Below are 8,694 nucleotides of genomic sequence, written 5' to 3'. Positions count from 1 at the left end.
ATTATCGTGGGCTGAAAGTCCTCTGCTTTCTATATAGTTCTATGTTCCATATGGGGTGAAGATGGGAATTTTGTCAGCTGAGGAAAACAAGAAGGAGAGAAAATTGTGGTATGATAATACCCTGGATGGTAATATTGGATAAAATCCGAAAATGTTCTGCAAGAATATGAATCGAATAGAATGATGAGGGAAATATTAAAGCCTATGTGGGGCCAAGTGCGACCCTGCAAGAGAAACTCAAAAATATTGGCTGACTTGAAATCGGTGCTTCTCACATGTCTTCCCTCGAGACAAAAATGTTTACAAACTTTTGGCAAATTGCCTGTGAACCTTTTGAGCAGATTCAAATTAGAAAGAAGGAGAGTTAGGCATTGTCGATTGTAAATTGAACAAATACCCAGCTCTCCGTGAGTTATATCCCAGGCTATTGCGGGAGGTAACGAGGAAACTACTGGAACTCTGACAAATGTTTGAATCCATGTCTGACAACAGAGAAGGTTCCAGAGTTCTGGAGGAACGACAGTCATTTTTCAATTTGCTAGAAAGATGGTGGACGTAAACCAGGGAACTACAGGCTAGCGAATCGAACATGAGGGATTCTGACTCTACTGGAGAAAATAGTAAAGGATAAAATTAAATTCCGTTCAAAATCAGAGCATCATCAAATGTGTACAGTGCAGAAGCAGGCCATTCAGCCTATCGAGTCCCACTGAAGCTTTGAGATCTTGCCAACATGGACACAAATCCCATCCTAACCGTGTGAACCGGCATGTCCCTTGCCTAATCAACCTATCCTACACAATTGCGCATATCTCATCCACCTAAACTGCTCAAAGTTAGATTTAGAGGGATAATTTTCATCAGTGATATTCAGAATGGATATGACAGACGGAGATCCTACCCAACAAATCTGGAAGACTTTTTGAAGGAGATGACCACGAGTTCTGATGACATTGATATGAATTTCAGGAAGGTCTGTCATAAGGTAAAAGAAGGTAAAAGCTAATGATGTTAGGGCAAGTTTTGAAGTTGAATACAAAATTGGTTTCGAAGAAAGAGACTGACGGAAGCTGCCTGGAGATGTTATGAGGTGATCTACTGTTAAGATCAATGCTGGGCCTTTGACGATGTATTCAAAACATAATTTAAATGAGAACGCGGGAAAGAAGGAAAGTATGTTTTTTTGAATGATCCAACATTACGGGTGGCACAGTGGTTAGCACTGCTGCCTCGCAGCGCCAAGAGACCCGGTTTCAATTCCAACCTCAGGCAACCCTCTGTGTGGCGTTTGCACATTGTCTGCGTGGGTTTCGTCCGGGTGCTCCGGTTTCCTCCCACAATTCAAAAATGTGCAGGTTAGGTGAATTGGCCATGCTAATTTGCCCGAAATGTGAGGTGAAGGGGTAAAGGTAGGAGAATGGGTTTGGTTGGATTATGCTTCGGCGGGTCGGTTTGGACTTGTTGGGCTGAAGGGCCTGTTTCCACACTGTAAGTACTCTAACCTAAAAAAAAAAATTGGCTGGGTGGTTGAAAGTGACGAGAGGGGTGTGAGGTTATTTGAAGATATAAATGGATTGGTCTGACGTACAAGCAGAAATGAAATTTGTCACTGATACATCTGAGATGACATAATTTGGAAGAAGGATTTGGAAGGTGAGTAGTATGGATTGCCTCCAACGAAGGAAAAGGCCATTTGGCCCCACGAGTCATCAGAGAAACGCAGAAGGTAATCCACGCTGAACCATTCAGTCCACCAAGCACTATCGCAATCAGTCGGCATTTACCATGGCTAATCGACATAAATACACGTCTTTGGACAATATAGAGTAATTTATCTTCGCCAATTCACTTAACGTGTAAACATTTGGGCGTTAAGAGGAAACCATATCACCCAGCCGAAACCATGCAAACACAATAAGGGAGTGCATACTGCTGGAATTAAATTCATATTCCTCGTTATTGTGTGGCAGCCATAGTATTTACTGAGCTTCCTTGAAATACAAGATATTCAGAATCTTCAATGAAGGGATATTCGCATAAGTACAATGTTGGTGTACTTATGCGAATATCCCTGAAGCTGGCAGTAAAGGTGAAAAATAATTAGCAAGGAATATTGAACACTTCTGTTTATTGAACGAAAGTGAGTACTGCAGATGCTGGAGATGAGAGTCAAGATTAGAGTGATGCTGGAAAAACACAGCAGGTCAGGCAGCATCCGAGGAGGAGGAAAATCAACTTTATGGGAAGGGCCTTTTGCCCGAAAAGTCGATTTTCCTGTTCCTAGAATGCTGCCTCACCTGCTGTGCGTTTCAAATATAACTCTGATCTTGATGCTTCTCCTTATTGGTCGTGGCATAGACTGCAAGAACAGGGACGTCATTTTGGAACTCTGCATGTCATTGATAAGTCTGCAGTTGAATTACTGTGTGTTGTTATCGTCTCTAAAATCATGGGGAAGAATGTGGTTGCAGCATCTGGATGGACGAGAGGTTCACTGAGATATTGTCAGGTTTGACAGCTTTACCAATTTCAAGTGCATTCAACAATTTCTTGATATTACCTTGAGTGAATTGAAGAGACAGATCTCAGGGATTTTTTTTGGAATTGAAGATTGAGGAGAGACCATATAGTGGTGTACACACTGTTGAGAGAAATGCACAGCGTGAGCGGAAACCAATATTCCGATTAAATGAATGTTCAGTATCAAGGGAGCATAATTTGAGGGGTTTGTGGCAAAAAAGAACGTTTGCCCTCGGATCATAGTCTGAAATGTAGTGCCAGAAATGGTATTTGAGGCGATACTATTTGAGCATTGCAAAATAATAGACTTGGATGCGCATGTAAAGTCTCCTAACATCTTTTTTTTTAGAAATGACATTGGTAAAAACGATGATGATTTTTTGTCACGACAGATTGGATGCAGGAAAGTGCCTCGTTTGCACAGTATACATCCATTATTCTGATGCAAAAACGTCCTCATGTGGATTCAGTGATGATAATGTCATTGAATGCCAATGGATGATTTTCTTTCATTGGATATGACCATTGCCGGACATACATGTTGCACAAATCGTAGTTCCCACTTTCCAGCACGAATCTTCATGTTGCCCAAATGGGAAATATCATTGATGAAGCTGTTGAAGATTTTTAGGCAAATGATACTACTCTGGTGAACTACTGTGGAGATGTTCTGCAAGCATTCAAATTATATCAAACCCCGAACTTATTTTTGCCAGTTTTTGTCAGAACCAGCAGAGAGACTTAAGTATAAATGTCTTTGATTACAGTTTTTCTAGAGTTTCTTAATGTAATAAATGCCGCAAAAAGTCAAATATGGAATTAATGTGGATGGGTGTCATGCTGGTGTCATCTTTGGGAGTATTCTACATTCTCAAGCTTGGAATTATATTAGTGAATGAAGTGTCAGAAATGTAGACGAGTTGGCCTTGAGGGAGTTGTTGCTGAGCAAGTGCTCATTGATTGCTCTGTTGACGACATCTTTACTCAGACTATTCATAACCAAGATAACAGTGATGTGGTGTTGGATTTGTCATTCTTCAGGATATGCCTGGACCATGTTTTTCATTGTTTTATTGATGCCAGCATTGTAGCTATAACTGAAAAAAAAAACAGTCGTGCTGCTGGTTTTACATCATAAGCATTTATTATTCTGGCCTGAAATTTTGTCAGGTCTGACAGCTTTACCAATTTCACGTGCATTCAACAATTTCTTGATATTACCTTGAGTGAATTGAAGTGTATGCAAATTGTCATCCTGTGATGTAACTGCCGAGAACATTGTCCATAAAGAATAATTATTATAAGTGTTATCTCAGGATTTCTGTTGACCTCCCTGTTGTAAACCTCTCTAACTTTTAGCAATAGCATCAGACGTTTATAATGTTACAATATCTTCGATGCTGTTTTTTATATCTGAGATGGAAATTGTTTAGTCCAGTTTCTCTTCTGAGACTGATTACTTATTCTGAGCACTTTAGTAAGCTTTTTGAACCACCCTCATCACAGTTAGTGTTCAGTCAGTGTTGTTGGCCGGATAAGAAAAGGTGTGACTATTGTTTCTTCCGAGTGCATGAAGAAACCAGATAGACGTTTACAACAATCCAGATCATCTCATGGCCACCAATGGAGCAGCTTTTGTCTCGACGGTGCACTCACAGTTCTCTTCCTCATTGTTCTGAATTGTTCTGTTACAATTTAGTGCGAACAATTATTCATTAATATAGGAGAAGCCCGCATTTGTTTTCATATAGATTTTGGCCAAAAAAATACTTACACAGTCGCATCAGTTAATAAAATCCTCACCAACTAACAAATTAACAAGAGGATACGTTTGCACATCTTCAATAATTCAATCCTTCCTTTCTCTCAATTAATTTAATGATTACAGTAAAGGGGAATTTCAATATATTCACAAAATTCGTTCTGAATTTAGTTTGTGTTACTGCATAAATGCCAGTGTTCGTACAACAACTCAGAAGCTGAAGCATCAGTCCCATCTCAAGCACGAAAGCCTGCAATGATATGGCATAATATCCCAAGGAAGACATGCGATGCCAAATTGAATACAACATTAACGTTGACCATAAGGTAATGAAATTAGCTGAGACAAGGAAGAGTAAAATTATGGATTTTCTACGACTCTCCATCTCTTGATCGTTGCCACTACGAGAAGCGTGAAGTCTCCTACGAGCTCTGCTTGTCAATAAAATCTTTCTCACAGTTATTATATTGAACAACAGAATCAAGATGAAAGGGAAACATGGTGTTAGAATATGATGTAGAAACTCAATTGCCACCCAGAACATAGAATCTAAAACATTTTCTCTCATGAAACAGAACCAGGGTAAGTTGAACTGCAAATAATTACCTGACAACATGAAATACCAAAAAATATTCTTTATGCAGCTCAAAGCTGTTACAGTTCCCACAACCATCGTAGCTGTTCTTTCCGTGCAGTATTTACTTTTCATCTTCGGGCAGCAAATGGCAACAAGTCGATCAAAGGTGAAAGTGACGGTGTACCATACGGAACAGTCAGTGATTGCATAAAGTAGGACAGCATGGATATTACACACAGGGATAAAAATCAAGAAATGAAACTCTTGTCGGTAAACAATTGGAATGTGTCTGAGTATGAGATCGAAGAAAAAACCAGTAAGTCTGCAATTGCCATAGACACCAGGTAGAGCGTGACACATTTGGATAGATCACACTTCCCGCGGGACAGAATCACAATTGTCACTGCGTTCACTGTGAGACAGAGTACAAGAACATGCATGAATGTTTTCTAGGAATCTGGGAAAAAAACAACAAGAGTAAATAACAAAGAACACCACAGTTCCGCATCAGGATCTTCAGCCTTCCAAACCTACACTGCCATATTTTGCCTTTTCATTCTAAAATTGCTTCAGTTTGAGGACTCATAACTCTCTTTTCCCTTCCCATTCATATCTTCGTCCGTATGCTTTTTGAGTGGTGCGATTGTGTCTGCTTCAAGCACTTCGTCTAGCAACGTTTTCTCAGCAGTCATCACTCTGTGTGTGAAGGTATTGCCTTCTGCATCGCGTCTGAACTTCCCATCTTGCATCTTGAAAATGCGTAATTCACCCTCTACACAGGGTGCTTCATATTTTCTACTCTACCAATGCCATTCACTAACTTATGAACTTCTATGCTGCAGCACTCAATCTGCTGCATTCCAGTGAAAACAAATCCAGTCTAGACAATCTTTCTTAATAGCTTAAAATGCCCCATGCCCGGCAACACCCTCGTTATTAATTTCTACACACTCTTCAAAGCATCCTCGGCATGTGCCAGAACTTTACACAATAGATTAGGTATGTCAAAACATAGATAAAATAACCTTTGCCTTTACTGAGTGCCATAGACAATTGGGTGTGGTAGGAGTGAAGCATATGCAAAATGCGAAGAGTGTGAGAAACGGATGTAATTGCATGTATTTTTCTACTGATATATGGTGCATGCACAGAGGAGAATCAGCAAAAGTGGATGGTTCAACTTCTCGCAGAGCAGATTGAGAAGATAATTAATTTAGTTTGATTAAGGGTTTCATGAAAACAAAGCTGTTTCTATCGATGCCATGTCATTAACCATGTGACAGCTCTGCAACACAATTGATAAAAGAGGACGGACTGGCTGTACGAATATCTATTTTAACAACAATGATATCCAATGGAATGCGTACTTACATTATGAGGAATGATTGTCCTAATAAAGGTTTTCAGATACTGCAGGGAAGAATTCCAATCTTGGAAGAGTCAGTAATTAGATAAGAAAATAGAGTTGATGAAGAAACAGCATAATAACAGGAATTCGGATGATCTAGACTGGGAAATAGACCCGAAAAAGTCTACACAGGTATGCAGAAATGAAGTGGATTTTAATGTGTTATTCACGCCAAGACGAAACTCACCATGTACATGCTGAAACGTAGGAAGGGAGAGGTTGTTTACTCTGGACTATCTGGTTGTGTGCTTAATTGAAAATGGAAGTCTCTGGGTATTTTAGATAACAAAAATCTATGTTTCTAAGGCCTTAGCAACATTTCTAAAAGAACAAATACGATTTGTGTGTGACGATTCGAATCACATCTGGAATGCAGTGGTTTCAGCTTGTCTTGACATAAAATAAAAGCTAAGGTCTTGGTTATTTGAATGGCATGTTTTGAAAGAGGCTAGTTTCCTCCATGATTGGGGTTTACCTAAAATCCACCATTTCAAAGAAGACTCTTAATTGGCATTGTTCATAATCGAATACTTGTCAATCTATCCAGAATGTAACTAGCCGCATTCCGTTATTGCTGTTTCAAGATCTCTGTCGGCAATTCTGGTATCATTAGGTCAAGATAATATGAAAAAGTGGAACGCCACTTCTATAACAGTTGCTCCAGAAAGCACTACAAGTTGCAGAGCACAAGAAAGCTTCATCAGACTCTATGTTGCGGGTAATGTTTTCTTTTATTCTGTTTAACAGTGCTTAAGTCGTGTGACGTTGAGTTTAGTTCCTGCAACCACTCTCTGTTAACATGGCAGTTTGTTTGAGTCACGATGAAGAGCCAACACTGCTGGGAGAACCAAAGGATATCCCATGCAGTTTCTCCATGCTTTCAAAATCCCCAAAATTAAGTGGCATATGCAACGTGAGAAAGACTTGCACGATGTGATGTTTTTAAAATGTGCCCCAGGCGATTTTTTAAATATAAGGGAGCATGCAGGTGGTGCTGCAAGGGAATGGAATGTGCTGCTTTAAGTTTAACAAACAATGGTAGGCAAATCTTAGATATGGAAAGAAAGAAAAAGAACAAATAAAATTTACTACCCACGTACAGGCCTTTTTGACAACCAAGCCTGAGCCGTTTCCAAATTTACTATCTGTACCCTAAATACTAAGCATCTGTATCCCTTTGCTACCCACCTACTCATGCATCTGTCCAGATGGATCTAAAATGAATCTACCGAGCCTGCCTCTACCACCTCTGCTGGCAACGCGTTCCACATGACCACGACCTCCTTTGTGAAGTACTTGCTGCTTGTATCCCCCTTAAACTTTACACATCTGACCTTGAAACCGTGACCTCTCCTTATTGAATCCTTCATCATGGGAAAAAGCTTGTCCCTATTCACCTGTCGATATCCTTCATGACTTTTTAAAACTCAATCAGGTACCCCCTCAATCTCCTATTTTCCAAATGAAAACAAACCTAACTTACTCAACATCTCTTCATACCAATACATTCCGTACCAGACAACGTTTTCGTCAACATTCTCTGTGCTTTCTCAAAAGCGTCCATACCCTTTGCGAATGTGGCGACCAGAACTGTGCACAGTATTCTGAATGCGGCCGAACCAATGACTTGTACAATTTTAACATGATTTGCCAGCTGTTATACGCAATACTGCATCCAGTGAAGGGAAGCATACCATATGCTTTCGTGACCTCTCTATTCACCTGTGCAGCAACCTACAGGTTGGATGGACCTGCACTCTCACATCTCTCTGCCCATCCACGTTTCCCAAAGTTTTCAATTCATTGTATAATTCGTCTCGAATTAATTTTGCATAAATGTATCACCTCACATTTGTCTGCATTGAAATCCATCTGCCACATTTCTGCCCAACTCTCCAGTCTATCTATATCCTCCTGTATTCATTGACAGTCCCTGATGCTTTCTGCTACTCCAGAAAACTTTTCTGACATCTACAAACTTGCTGATCATACAAATGGTGCACTCTTCCAGATCATTTACGTACATCACAAGCAACAATGGCTCCAACACTGACCCCTGTGGAATACCACTGGTCACCTTTCTCCATTTCGAGAAACACCCTTCAACTACTACTCTCTGTCTCCTGTTGCTCAACCAGTTCTTTATCCGCCCAGGTAGAACACCCTGCACACCATGTGACTTCACTTTCTCCATCATTCTACCATTGGGAACCTTATCAAACGCCTATTAAAGTTCATGTATATGACATCAACTGTCCTTCCTTCATCTATCAATTTGGTCACTTCCTCAAAGAACTCTATTAACTTAGTAAGGCACGTTCTCCCCCGCACAAAAAAAACATGTTTCCGATCACTGATAAGCACAATCTTTTCTAAATATATGTACATTCTGTCCAGCAGTACCCTCTTCAGCAACTGCCCCACCAC

The 8,694-nt window shown here is 40.1% G+C and overlaps 1 pseudogene; it reads right to left on the bottom strand.

Moving 5' to 3' along the window:
* Nucleotides 1–4,361: 4,361 nt before the first annotated feature.
* Nucleotides 4,362–8,694, bottom strand: part of LOC148135276 (uncharacterized) — an 85,514-nt pseudogene continuing 81,181 nt past the window's right edge.

This window comes from Chiloscyllium plagiosum, unplaced genomic scaffold (genome assembly GCF_037043375.1).
Source record: "Chiloscyllium plagiosum isolate Xiang-an unplaced genomic scaffold, Cpla_swu_hap1 HiC_scaffold_50, whole genome shotgun sequence".
In the NCBI taxonomy this organism is placed as follows: Eukaryota; Metazoa; Chordata; class Chondrichthyes; order Orectolobiformes; family Hemiscylliidae; genus Chiloscyllium; species Chiloscyllium plagiosum.
This window is presented reverse-complemented; position numbering and strand designations above follow the sequence as displayed.